The sequence below is a fragment of the Mixophyes fleayi genome, chromosome 2 (genome assembly GCF_038048845.1).
Source record: "Mixophyes fleayi isolate aMixFle1 chromosome 2, aMixFle1.hap1, whole genome shotgun sequence".
In the NCBI taxonomy this organism is placed as follows: Eukaryota; Metazoa; Chordata; class Amphibia; order Anura; family Limnodynastidae; genus Mixophyes; species Mixophyes fleayi.
In genome coordinates, this window is record NC_134403.1 from 222,753,917 (window position 1) to 222,772,762 (window position 18,846).

General features: G+C 41.0%; 1 long non-coding RNA gene across 1 annotated transcript; it reads left to right on the forward strand.

Annotated features, from left to right (window-relative positions):
• Nucleotides 1–340: 340 nt before the first annotated feature.
• Nucleotides 341–7,774, forward strand: LOC142138668 (uncharacterized). The gene is made up of 2 exons (XR_012688084.1): nt 341–4,394; nt 6,263–7,774. It is a non-coding gene; the product is annotated as an uncharacterized LOC142138668 (long non-coding RNA).
• The last annotated feature ends 11,072 nt before the right edge of the window (nt 7,775–18,846 follow it).

Below are 18,846 nucleotides of genomic sequence, written 5' to 3' on the forward strand. Positions count from 1 at the left end.
GAATCAGGAATCAAACTCATGACTCCATTGTTGGAAGGGGGACTGGCTAACCACTAAGGCAACATTAATTTGGAAAGATAAATACATTCTATAGACTACAGCAATAAGCACAACAATACAGCATGTGTAAAACAGATGTAAGAGCTAGCTAATAGTACTCTTCCTTATTACCCACAAATATATGCCAATTAAGATCTGCACAGGTACCTTAGTGGTTAGCACTTCTGTCTCACAACACTGACCTCATGAGTTTTAATACCAAGCATGGCTGTAGCATCTGTGTACAGCTTGTGTGCATTATTCATTAATGAAATGAACACAACAGGAACTTTGCCCAAAGCAGTTGTTAAATATGATTTTTTGTTAAGGCCTCATAAGGCCTTTGTTCAGCCATTTTATTGTAACTTGTATAGAAATATTATTTGCTAGAAGAGATTATTCATTTTTCTGTTAACTTGCAGTTTTGCAATATGTGAGCCTATGGCCTTGAAGTTGAACTAATAGAGAACACCTGAAGAATGTAACCAGTTATGAAAACAATAATGAGCTTCATATCCAGCTGGTAGTATGGGAGCTGTATCCATGGTGTTGCACATAGCATATCTCCAACTCCCCTTGAGATAAGAAATAATAGGCTCATCTGTCCTTAGAAGGGGGAGAAAAGTAAACACCTCAAGAATACGTGAGAAAGTTAATCAGTAGCGCTTCTCATAAACTAGTGGTATAAACTATTGTATGCATATGACGTAGGATTCATTTATTCAGTAGCCTATAAAAACCTGTATCTTTGTATCAATAAACTAGAGAATATTCCTTGTATACAGAACTTGGTCTGTGTCAATTCTCTCCAGCTGATTGAAGCGCTTCCAGATATACTTGACACCACAGGCAGACTTGGGTCAGAATTTTAGATCTAACAACTTGGAGGTCGCCACAGAGATTCGCTGTCCAGCAGGCTACAAGACAGACAACGGAGGTTTCCCAGCACATTGAACCCCAACATCCGCGGTCAGTAGATTTCTACTCGTTGGTCTTCCTAGTCTGGGTCACCTCATGTCTGTCTGAGGCACCTGACACGCGAATTTGTGAGTCTCAAGTATCATCTGATTAATATAATACAGTATTAACCCAATTTGTTTACTGTAATTGTATTGTTGATTAGATTTTTGAAAGATGATTGAATTTTGAGTGCATGTGTTTGTACCTATGTATGATGTATAAAGCATAAAAGTCACATAAGACATTGATCAAAGAAGCATGTAATGGAATAGAGGGATTTAGAGAGTTATTGTTTTGAACATTGAGTGAACATTTTAGACACCATCCCCAGAGGTATATCAAAGAAGGGAGATTCTGTAATCTGCCCAAATTGTGTAAGAGAGATTTCCAAAAGACCTTCGTCCCAGATACTGTCAAAGAAGCTATTTAGCACGGACATCCAGTACAAGGAGTCCACAGAACGGGACGTCCAGTGCAAGGACAACCCACAGAAACTAGATAAGAGTCCCGATTTGGACTCAACAGAATACTGTCAATACGAGTAATATAGATAGTAAACAAATGACAGCAGCTCCCTCATAGATATGATGCACAAAGACTTAAGGAAATGGGGGAGTAGAAGGTCTGCAGGGAATTTTTCAAGAAAGCGGGGATAGCCAAAGATATGTGTGGATGGAGAAACAAAGGTGTTGCAAGTGGTAATGTGACAAGAACAAAGGGGTATTGAGATCAAACCCCAAGAGATTGTTTGAGGTGGCACAGGAAAGTTAAGAGATCTGAAAAGTCGAAATATATGTGGATATGCTAAATGCATCGGAAGCTGAATAATGAATCAAGTAGGTTGTATATTATAAATGTATGTTTGATCCTGTGCAGCTGAATAAGTGAAATGTGCCCCTCCCTTATTCTGTGTAAATGATTTCAGTGTGTTGAGATAAGAAGCACACTGTTTTTTGTTTTTTGACAATGTATGTAAAATTGAAAAAATGTGTCCGGAGTGCTGATTGATGATAACATGTTGAAGCTAACTTGTATTTAGTGTAATGCTGGGACTTGTAGTTCCACAGCAGTAGGCTGGAAGATGTCAGTTAAGTTTTCTTTCTCTGTATGTGAGTTTTGTCTCCGTCTTACTGCGTGTGAGAGAGATCCGTGATAATTCACATTGTTTGTTCTCTGTCTTAGTGCTCTATAAGGGAGATGTTTGATTTACTTTAAATCACAATGTTTGTCTGTCTTGTCCGTTTTTTACAAGAGACATGTTTCAAGGTTGAAAAAGTTGTACATTCATTGCTTAATGATAAGCTTTTAAAAAGATACAAAAGAAGTTTTAAAATGTTTGGTCCGATTGCACGGACAAGATTGTAAATAATGTACATTATCACTATAAGTACTAGTGTCAGAACAAAGCTGGCTGGGATCCAACAAGCCGTTTCTGTATTTGAACAAAATAATTTTGTTTCTGAAGTTCAGAAATATAGCTTTCTCTTTAATGAAGTTGAGAATTGTGGGAGTGAGCTTACATGCTGTTTTTATCTGTGTTAAAATGGCGCTGATGAATGTTCTCAGAAATCAGGAGGGTTTGTTATGCCTTTAAAGAAATGTTACGAGATAAAATGTCGTCTGTGAGCGAGACTTAAGTGAATATATTTTTACTTTGAACACGAAAATCACAGAATCTAGAAATATGTGTGAATATTTGGTCACGGGAGAGAGATTTTGTTGAGAAAATGTTGAATGATTTACAGACACAATGTATTGTGTCTAACGAGAGTACTCTGATTTATGAGACAGTGCTGCTTTTAAAATGGTTGAATACTTGGAACCAAGATTCCAGATTGAATGTTTCTAAACCCGGAAATTTAATTAGTGTCATTTAAAAGGGCTGTACTAAGAGATGATAAGAAAGGAGTGGCTTTGAACACTCGCCCAGGTCTCGTCACTTTGACATTCTCTATTTGTGAAATTAGGGACTGCCCCTTTGAGGAAATCAAGGCATGGAACGCATAGCGTCACAGTTAAGCTTTTAGCAGCTGTTCACTGGTTACCTGATAACAGTATACACGCATGTTACAGTTACAGTAATTCCTAGTAAATAAATGTTAATCTCTATGCAAAAGTTTTTTTTATTCACAGGTCTCCAGCTGCAAAGACCCATTAGGCAATCCAGATTGCATTGATTTAACTTCCAATGCACCATCTTTGCACCACAACAAACATAAGTATAAACTAATGAAGGATTTAAATAACGTAAACTCTTCTGAGTAATGATTACCTTGTTTTGGAAAGAGATATTAGAGTTTATGTGCTATTCGCATAGCAAATGCATGAACTAGGTGGTTTTTCTGTATGTGCAGAAAGCAAAAGGTTTTTATTTGTATCCTCATTACAGTTTTGAGTAAATCAGTGTTTGTAAAGACATTTACTGCCCTTATTTACTGTGCTATAATTGTCATATACTGTAAATAATTCTTTTTATTGTGGGTATGGTAATGCATTGATGGGAATTCTATATTTTTACAGAAATGAAAAAGATTTAAGACTTTAAGAGCAATTGTATGTGCTCCTGCATTAGCACTTCTGGATCATAGCAAGCCATTTATACTCTCCTCTGAGCAGAACCAAATGTTTAACCAATTTTAAGCTGAAATAACTTCAGCGCCAGCACTGGCTTTGCCAGATTATGACAAGCCTTTCACATTATTTTGTTATGAAGTCAGTGCACATGTACAAGGAGTACTGACACAAATACATGGTCGCAAGCTAAGGTCACTTGCATACTACTCTGCTTTAGTGCTTGAAAAGAGTATAGATATTGTGCTAGGACACCCAGTTACCTTAACGGTATCGTACGTTGTGACAGAAACCAAGCACAAGCAAAACATTTGTTACCGGACAGATTTACTAAGTATGAAGATATACAGCACAAAGGACATTCCCTCCTATTGTGAAATGAGTGACATATAACACTTGCCGAGCGCACTGTGTATTTTCTTCCTCCCTTTCCTTTTTTATTAGAAGACAAAAAAAAAAAAGGAAGCACAAGAGGCCCCAGAGCCTCTCATGTTCACAGATATATGTTAAGACCTTCAGACAAGGGGAATCTGAGTAAACTGTATTTTAAGTTTTTTAAAGGTCCAAGGGAGACCAGAGAGGGGAGTTCATTGATATTAGCAGGAGGAATATAGATTGCACGTTATTTTCCTTTGCTGTGCGCTGTAGATGTGTACTAGACTAGAAAGGAAAGCCAAGTTTGGAAGAACCAGACTCAGGCCCATAGTAATGTATAGATCATTATACATAATTAGAAAATTCTAATATGAAAGTTTAACCCAACCAAATAAAGAAAAGAGCAACCCATGACTACAGGGGTTTACACCCAATGCAGGAATGTGTTTGTGAGTATTGTGGCCCAACACATTATTATATACACTAATAGAACTGATGATGTGGCTTATTAACAGGTTATTTAAGCTAAGTGTTTCTCTTCCAGAAGAATTAAAGTTACCACATCTGTCTTAACCGTTGTACTGTACACTCCATCTAATGAGTGTAAACTTTGTGGAACTCAGAAACCAAGAACCTTTTCCTTGGATTCCACATGCTCCTTACTGAAGCCTATCCTAATGAAGTAGCACTGCTTACTCCCAGTAACGTTACACTTAAGCAGTGCACAATGTTGAATCCTGCTGCCTTATTGCAGCAAGTTTCAAAAGATGGGAGAAGTACCTGTATATATTGGGGTTACCCTAGGGATTTGGGGGAATTCCATTCCAGCTTGAACAGAAAGAAAGGAAAAAAAAAAATGCAAACAAAATTTTTCTGAACATGATTGCATAGAACTAATGAAACAAGAATCTCTGGTTTTATCTCACATTAAAGATAAACCATTACCAGATGCAGACATCACTCTTTTTGTAGATGGTTCACACTATCACATAGATCCTGTCCCGTATACAGGGTGTGCTGTAACCACACACACAGAAATAGTGATTCAACAGACTCTACCGAGTCACATGTCAGCACAAGAAGCTGAACTAAAGGCCCTGACACTTGCATGCATATATGCAAAAGGACAAAGAGTAAATATTTACACTGATTCAAGTTATGCATTTGTAATTGCGCATGATTATGGCCCTGTATGGAAAAGTAGGGACCTTATGGGTTCAGCAAGCAAACCAGTCAATATGATGAACATACCAGGGCACTGTTCACTGCATTCCAGCTGTCCTCCAAACAGTGATGAAGGTGAAGACACACACAGAGATACTACCCCCGAAGCTAAGTGAAATAGACCAGGCCGCACGAGAAGCCGCCATAGCCCCAGTACCCCAAGGGGAGTCTATTTACATGGTGACCCCCTGACCCCTGTTTGACCAGAGCACACTCCAACTTATGGAAAGACAAGCAACAGAAAATAAGAAAAAGACTTGGGCAATACATGGAGCACTAGAAGTGCAAGGAGTGGTGTAAAGGTCAGCGTTTGTGTCTGCCAAAAGTAGTTTATCCCATTATGGCCAATATAGCACACGAGAAAGTGCATCTGGGAAAAGATGCTATGGTTGTACTCACTAGCAGCTTATGGATAGTACCAGGGTTCGCCCAAGCAGCACAGTCGTTAGTGGCAGAATGCCTAGTCTGTGCACAAAGTAACCCGAGTAAGTCTGTCCTATGGAAAAGCACACCCCAGACATAATATCCCTATAAGAGGATACAGATAGACTTTATAACTTCCCAAATGCTCGGGCTTTGAGAATGTGCTTGTCTGTGTCAACTTCTTTAGTCACTGGCTGGAGACATGGCTGTATAGAAAAGCAAATGCTAAAGCATTAGCCAAGAAAATTGCGAATGAGGTAATCTGATGATATGGTGTACCAGAGGTCATTGTAAGTGACAGAGGGATACACTTTACGGGGCAAGGATTCCAGAAACTATCACACCCCCTACAGATCCCAAAGTTCAGGATGTATGGAGCGCCTTAATGGTACACTGAAATTGAAAATGCAGAAAATAATGGCTGAAACAGGTCTGCCATGGATCTCATGTTTACCTGCACTCAGTAAAAAATACTGCTAGGAAAGACACAGGTTTAACACCATATGAGATATTGTTTGGCACAGCAAACAGAACAGGCTGTTATTTTTTGCATAGCAACTACACCATGTATATAGTGATTTGTTGAATTATGTTGCCTTATTATAGAAACAACTAACTGAAATACATGGTCAAATATTCTCCTCCATTGCAAACCCTAATTTTGATACAGGTACCCATAAACTGCACCCTGGGGGGCTGGGTGGTCGTGAGAAAGCACATCAGGAGAAGTCTTGAACCCAGATACAAGGGTCCTTATCAAGTCCTGTTGACGACTCCCATGGCAGTGAAAGTACAGGAAAGAGACACCTGGATTCACGCATAACACTGCAAAGTCTTCAAATCAGGGGAGTCTTGTTCTGATAAATAGAAATGACTGTCTCATTGTATTGATATGTCTTGCCAGAATAATTGTGACTGAAGTAGGGATTAAGGCCTCCCTAACCCAGTATGAAACAGACAGTTAAGTGACATATTGCCTATGCCACTGTGAGAAACATATGGGAAGGAGTGCTCAACAATTTGCACTCATAGTAGAGTAAACTCTGAAAATGTCTTTGTGCAGATGCATAACCTCATTGGTAAAGTTGTCAGTAATGATTCATGTTGGATATTGGAAATATTGGCATTAGTAGCAAATGGTTTTGCAATCCTGTTGATCGTATAGGTGATAATGAAACTAAATATATGGCTGATTAAGAAGTTACTGACACTTGATTGTTGTCTCTCCAAAAAGGGAACCACTGAAAATCCCGAACCTCTGATGATCACAGAAATTACTTCTGAAACCTGACCAGACTATGAGTGTCATGAATTATTTGGACTAGCAAAGCCAAAGAACTGCAGAGTTTGCAACAAGAAACTACTAAAGATTGAACAAAGGACATGCAAGGCCTGCAGAACTACTATAGACTCATTAACTACCTACTAAGAAACCATCTTTTAAGAAACCATCTTCTAAGAAACCATCTTTTCTAGACATGGACATTTGCCAAAATGCATCTCCTCATAAATCAAGTTAGGACAGGGAGGATCACAGGCTTATGAGTGGGGGATGAGTTGACAGATTCCTAAGGGGACCAACTCTATGCATGTGGCCTCCTACATGTGTATAAGTACCTGCTTATTAAGAATGTGGTTCTATAGATAGGATTAGGTAGGTAGGAGGAGAAAGGGTCGAAAATTGAATAAAAGATGGGAAATGTTAAATATGATTTTTTGTTAAGGCCTCATAAGGCCTTTGTTCAGCCATTTTATTGTAACTTGTATAGAAATATTATTTGCTAGAAGAGATTATTCATTTTTCTGTTAACTTGCAGTTTTGCAATATGTGAGCCTATGGCCTTGAAGTTGAACTAATAGAGAACACCTGAAGAATGTAACCAGTTATGAAAACAATAATGAGCTTCATATCCAGCTGGTAGTATGGGAGCTGTATCCATGGTGTTGCACATAGCATATCTCCAACTCCCCTTGAGATAAGAAATAATAGGCTCATCTGTCCTTAGAAGGGGGAGAAAAGTAAACACCTCAAGAATACGTGAGAAAGTTAATCAGTAGCGCTTCTCATAAACTAGTGGTATAAACTATTGTATGCATATGACGTAGGATTCATTTATTCAGTAGCCTATAAAAACCTGTATCTTTGTATCAATAAACTAGAGAATATTCCTTGTATACAGAACTTGGTCTGTGTCAATTCTCTCCAGCTGATTGAAGCGCTTCCAGATATACTTGACACCACAGGCAGACTTGGGTCAGAATTTTAGATCTAACACAGTCTATGTTTTTTTGGCAAGGGCTAGTATTGGGATAGTAGTTACCTAATAAGGAAAGTAATGGTTTGTTTTCATGTAACACACAAACACTTGCTAGCTTGATTTTTCACGCTCTACCACAATGATAAATCTGTCCTCATATTTTAGATGTATCTCCCTCTCAAATGCAACTTTATAAGGCCAAATAGCATTTACGAATATTAATGTTTTTGAATGCAAAATTAATCTGGCCCACAGGGCACACTATTCACATTATCTGCATGCTGCCACTTATTACTATGAATGTCCTTAGACTTTTGGGGGGTGGGGGTTGATTTTGAGGGGACATGCTCCTTTGAGGTTAATGCAAATATTGTCCACAAACCTTTTAATTTTTATTCATCATGTATGTTATGTACTCAGTTTTACTACAAATCATTGCAGAAAACACATCAGCAGCACAGTGGGTTAGTGGTTAGCACTTCCGCCTTACAGTCTTGGGGTCATGAGTTGTTTCCCAAATATGGCCTTAGTTCCATTGACTTTGTGGGCCATTAAGATAAGTGAAGTCATAATTAGAGGAACTTTGAACCTTGTAAAAGTGTTGTCTAAAGGTTTTTGTTTTTGCACCAAAGTAAAATAATGGCTCTTTTTTCAGGTATCACACAGATACATAGAAAGTTGATCTAGGACATGCCTTACCCAAATTATAAATATATACCAACTTTTTAAATATACATGCAATAAAACATGCTTTGACCAAGTTACTCCTTTTATTGACAAACTTTTCTTGACAAATCTTGCCCTGTATGTTCTCCTCATGTTTTGTTTTTTCTTCCCTGTACTCCATTTGACTTCATCAATCAAAAGTAATTTCTATTGGGACAGGGACTGTGCTCTCTGTACTGTGCCTCAGATTAGCTGACGCCACCATAAATAAATAATTAAAGAAATTATGATGTAGTGCAAAGGGACCAATGTTAAAACAATATTAAGGTATGTTCTAAATGTCCATCCAGTATTCGCCTAAATAAGCTCACCTCGACACATTTCGTGAAATTAAATTACAAAAGATACACACCACAATTTTTTTTATTTTTTTTTACTAACAATTTTTAAACAAAAACTAAATAATTTGATCAACTAATAATATTGTTGCAACAGATTGATTTTTTATTTCAACAATTTTTCATATTTTTTAATTTTACGCAGCATTTTAAAATACCATGCATGATTGCATGCAGGCCCCATTAGGCAAGGTTAGGCAATTGCCTAGGGCGCCGGGCTCTGCAGGGCGCCTCAAAAAAAAAAAATGACTATGGTCATTTAAAACTGCAGAAATCCACGGGGAGGAGAGGGGGGGAAGGGGCTATGAATCTTACCTGCATGAAGCTGCTCCTCTCTGCTCTGTCTCCTCCCCTCCGCTCACTGACAGTGACAGGCCGTGATGATGACATCATCACGGCCCGACAGTGTCTGTGAGGGGAGGGGAGAAGACAGAGCAGAGAGGAGCAGCTTGATGCAGGTAAGATAAAGAAAGACATGGGGAGGGGAGCTGAGGGGAGGTAAGCGCAGCGCCAATTTAGACAGGGTACCCACGACGGGGGGCGCCGATTTTTAAAGGGGGGGCGCCGATTTTCACACTGTGCCTAGGGCGCCAAGAAACCCTAGCACCGGCGCTGATTGCATGTTTTGTTGGTGGGAATTCACCCCCAGCCTGGTTGTCTTCTTGAGCTCTGGAAAAATATAAAAAAAGAAACAGGAGTTAGCAGACGCGTGTACTGTAACTTAACTTTCACATTACAACAATGTGTAATGGGATGCAAAATACATTTCCAGCAAGAGGGAGAAGGCTTTTTGTTTGTTGAATATGTAGTGGCCAGGGAAGTGGAAGGGGGAATTGATTATTGGTGAGAACAACTTAGCAGGGTCATTATGATGGAAACCTGTGACATATATAAGTATGTATAATTTAATTGCCCATGTGTGAAATCAGGTATTTAGTACCACTACAATGGGCGGATAAATGGGTGAAATTGATGTAAAGGGCTTAATGTCAATACTAACCCTCAGCCAATTCCTCCACCTCCTCCTCCTCCAGCTACTGGCCTGCTGCCTCCACCACCTCCTCCTCGTCTGGCTGCTGGCACGCTGCCTCCACCACCTCCTCCTCCTCCTCCTCCTGCTGGCCCGCTGCCTCCACCACCACCTCCTCTTGCTCTTCCTCCTGCGGCTGCTGGTCCTCTGCCTCCACCACCTCCTCCTCATCCTGCTGCTGGCCCGCTGTCTCCACCACCTCCTCCTCCTACTGCTGGCCCGCTGCCTCCACCACCACCTCCTCTTCCTCCTCCTCCTGCTGCTGCTGGTCCTCTGCCTCCACCACCTCCTCCTCATCCTCAGGCTGCTCGGCCGCCTCCTCACGCTTCTGATGGACTGTTGGATAATAATATCTATTATTTTTTGGATATAACGTAATTACTCAGTATTTTGTTGCAAAATGTTCTCCATTTCACAGTTACATACTTGTAGTCAAATAATAATTTGAGCCGAGATTGTGAAACATGCATTTAGCAACAGAAATAATGGAGTGTTTTAAACCCTAGACCTTCAAAAAACAAAACACAAAACACTTTTAGATGGGCTGTTCCAAATTTGTGGTTTCCCTTAGGTTACATAGGGATGTTGACGTGAAATTGTAAAAACGCATTCAAATTTAGACATTAATCTTGTATTTTTCATGATCAATAAACATATAATGTAAATAGTGGCAGATTAGGGAAGCATATTACAGGAGAAATGTGGGTAAGGTCTTGTAGTATGTGAAAAACTGCTTAGGGCAACTGTGGGTGTTGCCACCCCCAAAATGCTGTTGTCACGAGTCTGTGTCACGATTCTGCAGCAGGAATGGTAAGGAACGGGAACCAACCGGAGACTAAATACAACTCCCAGTAAGGCGCGGAGTCTAACAAGGAGGAGATATTCACCAGGGACCAGCCGCAAGGCGGTTTGGACTTAGCTGCACCTCTTTGCAGGTCGCGGCCCTTACTGGAAGTGACCAGTCGAGATATTAGGAAGACAAGCAACAAGAGTAAGTAGCCAAAAGAAGAGTGTCAGCTCCGTGGATCACTGATTACCCCAGGGATGGTGGCAGGAATACAGTTCAGTTGTCAGCAGGTTACTCACGAATAGCGGTGATATGTTGCAGGGTGTAGCCAGCAGGTTATGCAGGAACAGAGAAGAAGCACTGTAGAGTGTCAGCTCTGCGGACGACTGATTATCACTAGGATGGCGGCAGGAATACAGTTCAGTAGTCAGCAGGTTACTCACGAATAGCGATGATATGTTGCAGGGTGTAGCCAGCAGGTTATGCAGGTACAGAGAAGAAGTGTTGTAGAGTGTCAGCTCTGCGGACGACTGATTACCACTAGGATGGCGGCAGGAATACAGTTTAGTAATCAGCAGGTTCACTGGAATTGAGGAGAGGTGATACAGCGAGTAGAATGTCAGCTCTATGGCTAGGAATAGTACAGGAGCCAGAAACCCATGGAAGGTAACATGAAGATCAGGCACTGAGGACAGGGAGGAGGTGCCTTTTAAACTTTGGAGCCAAAACTCCAACCAATAGGGAGAGGGACAGAATAATTGACAGGTGGGGTCAGGCAGACAGGCGGCCGTGCGGACGGCGCCTGACAAGCGGGCTCGATTCCCCGAGATCCGAACCCACCAAACTTCGCCTATCCGAGTACCGAGCCTGCCATTCGGATTCGAAATCGAGGCAAAACGTCATCGTGACGTAGTCGGATCTCAAAACTCAGTTCTCGCGATATTTGAAATGCATAAATACCCGCCGACACACCAATCCATCGTCATTTGACAGAGGGAGAGAGCAGGGTTAGTTCACAGGCAGTATTAGAGCAGGGACAGAGCAATAATTGTATACCTTATTCTTTCTATTATTATTTCAATTCTGATACCAATTCCATTAGCAATTGTTAGAGGAGGATAGAGGAGGCATTTTTTTCAATATTTTGCACTACAAGTGCTTTGGGGTGTCCCATATTCCCCAGTGTGAAACAATAATTTTTCTGGCTGCCAAAAGTCATATTTAGCAGCAGTATCTATCTATACAATATTTTGCACTACGAGTGCTTTGGGGTGTCCCATATTCCCCAGTGTGAAACAATAATTTTTCTGGCTGCCAAAAGTCATATTTAGCAGCAGTATCTATCTATACAATATTTTGCACTACAAGTGCTTTGAGGTGTCCCATATTCCCCAGTGTGAAACAATAATTTTTCTGGCTGTAAAAAGTCATATTTAGCAGCAGTATCTATTGAATATTTTGCACTATCCATGCCCTCAGTCAGCACCCTTAGCTCTCTCCGCGCGAATGTGAAGGACCTAATTTTGATTTTCTGCAATCTGCTCTCCAATGCTCTTCTTTCTGATTGGTTCGCAGTGCACATGTGGACATGCTTACGTCACTCGCAGATCAAGCTACACCTGTGAGTAAAATGTCTGCCTGTCATTCAACTATAGTATCCTTGCAGCGGGGGGTTGTTAACATTTGCATTGAGACGTGTACACTGCGCTTAGCAATTAGGATGAGACATGTACACCTGGACTTGCAATTCAACGAGTATTTAGAAGCAGCTGCGCCCTTCCTTCAGTTCTGCTCTTTTTCTATGATTGCAGGCAGATATTTTTGTTTGTGGGACACTTTGGAGACATTATTGCAGTGAGTATGTTATATATTATTATTTTAATTATTATTATTATTATTATTATTATAATATTATATTACATTTATATGTCTTATGTAATTCACTGTTTATACATAAAGCAATTTTAGTTTCATTTCTCATTTTACATGAACCATTTTCAAAACAAAATCAACTGTAAACATTAGACTGTAATATATTAAGGATGGACATGATTGTTCGAATTTTATTCTTCACAGATCTTAGTATATGCTGTTGAAAAGTGTAACATTTCTAGCTACACTCTGCTACTGGGTTTTCCACATTAAACCCAGGAGTAAGTACACTATAGCATTGGTGGCCTGAATCATTGTAATGTTTTTAAGTAATATCTTTAATGTGGCCCAAAAAATACCACAAAAAACTCTACAATATCAATAGGCCTTATGTTTTCCTTTTTCACTCTCCTTAGATTCTTTGTCGTTGTTTCGGAAAAAATCACGTTTTTGTTTTGTGATCCTGTCCTGGATTTGGATTTTGGTGAGTCTACTATTTAGTCTATGACGTAAACTAGGCTGATGAAGTAACTAGAGGAATGGAATCTGTCCACTTTACTTTTTAATTTCCAGCCCTCTGAATGGGGCTGCTGGCCATTACTGTTGGTTGAGAAGTGACTAGCACGATTTCCAATTACTCACACCTTGTATGGCTATTGTATCACAACTTTTCGGTTTGGAAGTTTGTTCATGTGGACTTATATATATTATCAGATTATTAATTAATTTCCAATTTTGTGATGTTGCTTTTGGCAAGATTTTTTTTTTTATAACTGGTTTGGGGTGTCTTACAATGGAAGGTGTATTTTCCAAATTTAATGTAGCTCTATTTAGAAGATGAGTTTCTGCCTTTTTGCCGTCCACTTGTGTACATGCTACACATCTGCAATTGATATACACAAACATTTATATTCTAATGTTCAGGTACTTGAAAACTATGTAGGAATGCATTGCTCTTGTTAAGCATGCAATATTTTTGGGTATTGGGTCGGGAGTGTTAATAAATGTAAATGTTAAACATTTCTTTTTTCCATCTCTCTTTAGTTTTGGCATAAAAATGTCAGTTGCAGGGCTAAGAACTGCGGGGGCCTGAAGCTGGAGAAATTTATATTTTACTGGCCATGAATTAGATATTTTGGTTGAAGTGTGTATCGAAAAATTTCATACTCAACATACACGTATGTCAGCAAGTCAAAAAACGAGAAACTGGGAAGAGATTACGCAAAAAATTTATGCAATTGGTCCTTGTCGGCGGGAGATCAAAGATGTTCAAAAACGGTAAAAATAATAGGTTAAACCAAATCTTAAATTAGTTTGGTAAACTGTAAAAATAGTAAAAGAGTGCCAAGTATAACCTTAACACATATTTAACCAGTGTAAGGCATGTGTTTTTGAAGGCCACATTTGTACCTACATAATGTACATATCACCTTTAGACAATTAGCCACCCAGGACAATGAACACACATTTAGCTGTGTGTGTGTTTTTGGGTGTTTAAATTGTAACATTCCAATGTTATGTTCCATGGTTTAGTTGTTTAAAGATTTGCAATTAATATATTCTTCTATTTTTTGCAGCTGGTCAGACTTTAAGCAAACTTTAAAAAAGAAATTAACTGAGCAAAGCAGGCATGCTCAAAGAACGGGTGGTAGCCCAGCACACACCATAATCTTGACGCCACTGGAGAAACGCACAAGTGTGGCAATTTTGGAAGAGTCTCTAGTTGGGGAGGGCCGAATTGATACCATTAGCGACCCACCCCTAACATGGCCATTATCTCCTCTAGGTACATTTTGACTATATTCTATGGGTGTATTATTATTATTATTATTATTAATTTTTATTTATAGGGCGCCACAAAGTATCCGTAGCGCCGTACAAGGACAAACAATGGCACAGTACAACGTGAAACAGCACAGTACAAGTAACAGTAAGCACTATAACTCTGGGGGCTCAGGCACAGCATGAAAGATAGGGAGGGAGGGGAAAAGTGAGTATAGGCAGGTAACTATGGCCCAAGAGGGTGGGCACGGATGACAGGTTGAGAGTCACTGAGGGGAGCGGAGAGAAGCGAGAGGAGACAGAGGGCAGAGGGACTGAGAGGAGGAGAGCTGAGTAGCTGGAGAGCGCAGTTAAAAGTGATGGAAACAGAAGGTAGGAGAGCCCTGCTCAAAGGAGCGAACAATCTAAAGGGAGGGGAAGACAGACAGACACATGGATGAGACGGAGAGACGGGAGAAACGGAGACGGAGTCGAGGAAGGGGGAGAAGGGAAGAAGGGATGAGAAAGAGAGGTAGCCGACCGGTGGGATTTTAGGCATGAGACTGGAAGGCTTTAAGGAAAAGGTGGGTTTTTAATGTACGTTTGAAAGACGACAGATTAGGGGAAGTTCTGATGGAGCGGGGGAGCTTGTTCCAATGGAGGGGAGCGGCGCGGGAGAAGTCTTGGATACGTGCGTGAGAGGAGGTAATCAGAGGGGAAGAGAGGCGACGATCAGTGGACGATCGCAGTGAGCGGGAGGGAGTGTGAATAGAGATAAGGTTAGAGATGTAGGGAGCAGTGGAGTTGGCGAGGGCCTTGTAAGTCAGAGTGAGGAGCTTGAAAAGGATTCTGTAGGGGAAAGGGAGCCAGTGAAGGGCTTGGTAGAGTGGGGATACAGAGGTGGAACGGCGAGAGAGGAAAATAAGCCTAGCAGCGGCGTTAAGTACAGATGTAAGGGGAGCGAGATGAGAGAGGGGGAGGCCGATAAGGAGAAGGTTGCAGTAGTCCAAGCGGGAGATAATCAGAGAGTGGACGAGAGATTTGGTGGCATCCTGGGAGAGGAAGGGCCGAATGCGGGCAATGTTGCGAAGCTGGAAACGGCAGGATTTGGCGAGAGAGTGAATGTGAGGGGCAAAGGAGAGAGAGGAGTCGAGGATGACACCTAGGCAGCGGAGTTGGGGAACAGGGGAGATAGATGAGTTGTCAACAGTGATGGAGAGGTCAGAGGGGAAGGAGGTATGAGAGGGAGGAAAGACAATGAGTTCAGTTTTAGCAAGATTGAGTTTAAGAAATCTAGAGGACATCCAGGAGGAGATGGCAGAGAGGCATGCGGATACCCTGGAAAGAAGGGAGGGAGAGAGATCAGGAGAGTAAAGGTAGAGTTGAGTGTCATCAGCATAAAGGTGGTACTTAAGGCCGAAGGAGCTGATGAGTACACCCAGAGAAGAGGTGTATAGTGAGAATAGTAAGGGTCCAAGGACAGAGCCCTGAGGAACCCCGACTGGAAGGGAGGAAGAAGGGGAGAGAGAATCAGAGGTGGAAACAGAGAAGGAATGGTTGGCAAGGTAAGAGGTGAACCAGGAGAGGACGGTACCGGAGAGGCCAATGGACTGAAGGGTGTGAAGCAGGAGGGGGTGGTCAACGGTGTCAAAGGCCGCTGGAAGGTCGAGGAGAATCAGGAGGGAGTAGTGGCCCATGGCTTTAGCCGAGAGGAGATCGTGTGTAACTTGAGCCAGGGCAGTTTCAGTGGAATGGAGGGGGCGGAAGCCTGATTGAAGAGGGTCAAGGAGGGAGTGTTCAGAGAGGTAGGTGGAGAGACGGTTGCAGACAAGTCTCTAGAGTATTTTGGAGGCAAATGGGAGAAGGGAAATGGGGCGGTAATTAGAGAGTGAGGTGGGGTCAAGATTGGGTTTCTTGAGAATGGGTGAGACGAGAGCATGTTTAAAGGCGGAGGGGAAGATGCCGGTGGAGAGGGACAGATTAAAGAGGTGAGCGAGGTGGGAGCAGGTGGAGGCCCAAAGGGAGCGAACAAGGTGAGAAGGGATGGGGTCCTGGGGGCAGGTAGAAGGGGGGGAAGAAGAAATGAGAGAGTGGACTTCCTCACCCGAGGTGGGGCAGAAGGAGAGAAGGAGTTGGTGGCTGGGGGGAGAGTGTATGTTAATGTTTGTGTTTAGTTTACAAACATGTGGCACCTCTATCAGTATTCACATTATAATGACTGTAATTTCTGTGTGGATTATCCAATGTATATTTAATTAGGTCCAATTTTAGCCATAACCTATATTCAGATTATTCTTAATGGATGCATCACAATGTGAAATTTCTTACTGTAAGATTTGGGTATATTTGACACTTAGGGCTAGATTTACTAAGCTGCGGGTTTGAAAAAGTGGGGATGTTGCCTATAGCAACCAATCAGATTCTAGCTTACATTTATTTAGTGCTTTCTACAAAATGACAGCTAGAATCTGATTGGTTACTATAGGCAACATCCCCACTTTTTCAAACCCGCAGTTTAGTAAATCTAGCCCTTAATATTTTTTGTTTGTTTCTTTTTCACAAAGCTGCAGGAGGAGCAGATCAGTGTGGGTGCTAACCCAGAGGGAGAACAAATTGAGGAGGATGCCCGTGATGTTGAGGCCCCTCTTCAGGCCCCTGTGACACATAAGCCAATACTTTGAATCTGCCACACAGTCTATTGACTTAAACGTCCGTAACATGTCCAATACCCTCACCTGTCTTGAGCACAAATTTGAGCACATGAGCACTTTAAATGCAACCCTTACTAATATGTGCACCCTGTTGGGCCAAATTGTCCAGAATCTACAAACTTCAACACACCCTCCACTCAATGTCACTCCTTCACCTACTCCAACACCACAGCTCACTATTCTAAATGTATCAACAAATATTCATTTCTCTGCCTCCTTCCCCTTCTCAGCCTCCTGGCCAGTCACACCCTGTGGCACACCCTGCATACAGGGGGGGTTATGCCCAGGCCTCTACCTACTCCCCTGCCCAGGTCTCTGGTTACCCCCCTGGCCAGCCCCCTGACCCTTCATCACATAGTCGGTCACACCCTGCTGACCCTGAGAGTTCGGATGCTTCCCCCAAGCCCTCAGCATCGCGGGTCCCTTGAAGTCAAAAACATCTTACGGCATCCAAATGGAGGAAAAAGAGGGCGAAAAATTAAATCAAGTTTTTGCTGTGTTTTATTTTGTTGGTTTACTTTTTTACTTCTATTTGTTTATATCAATGTCTAATACTAATAAAAAAAAATAGGAGAGGGGGGTGGGGATTTTAGATTGTCTTTTGTGGTATTAAAATGCAGATATGGGAAAAGATAACATAATATTGTTGATTGTTAGTACAATGAAAAAATAGTACACTGACTTCACATAACTTAAAACACTAAGGGCCAAACCACAACATTACTCTTTACTATACAAATGGCCCAGCAATGTGTTTCCAAAGTGGCATTCAAATATTGTTTGTTTCCAAGTTGTTTGTGATTGTAAACAAACACATACACAAGCATACCGCCCCCAATATTTTAAACCAATCATAAACCAAGGTACATTCAAAAAAGAAAATACTAGTTAGATGGCTAACATTGTTTGAGGCACAGGGACAAGTATGTAACGTCAGCGTACACTTGATTTGTGTAAAGTGATAAGCATTGATGCTTAATTGTGGCATTTCTTACAATTAAAGTTTAATTTTGACCTGTCTGTTCCTTATTCCAGGGACCATAAATATGTGTGTACCTCTTAATCTAGAACAAGCAAAGGTTTTATTGTCCTGTGGTGTGTGTTGTTTGAACCGGCTTTTTTTTGTGTCCTTAATCCACAAATTAAGTGAAGAAATGCTTGAAGTATATGTTACATTTGCATTTATTGCGCAATTTAAAATGAAAATATGATGTGAAAATGCTTTCAACATTACATGAATTTAATATAAAACACATTCTGTAAAGGAAAGACCAAAGAGAGTACTCATTAGCCCCACTTGCAGGGTAACATGGTTTTAAAAGTGAATTATACTTGTAGTAGTTAAGTCAATTATCAAGTAAGATAATCCTGGGAAGATTTTGAGTAGGGTTACGGCTGTTCCAAGTATAACTCTAACTATAATTTTTGTCTTTGTTTTGTGCCCTTGGTTTGTTCTACATTTTTGACAATTAAATTCAAACTCCAAAATATTACTGTAATCACCCTTGTTTTGTGACATGGCAAAGTTGCACATTAGCTCAAAGCCGTAACTTAAAATTCTAGAGCCTGGGGCGAGAAAGTCAAATGTCGCCCCTCTAGCCCTCAATTTTAATTAAATGAACCTAAAATATTCATAAACTGCGCCCCCCTTCAGCATTACGCCCTGGGCGGTCGCCCCTGTCGCACAGCCCTAGTTACGGCCCTGCATTTGCTGCTTTGTGCTGCTTTCTTTTCCTTTACAACTCATTCCGTCTAGGTCACAGCATGTTGC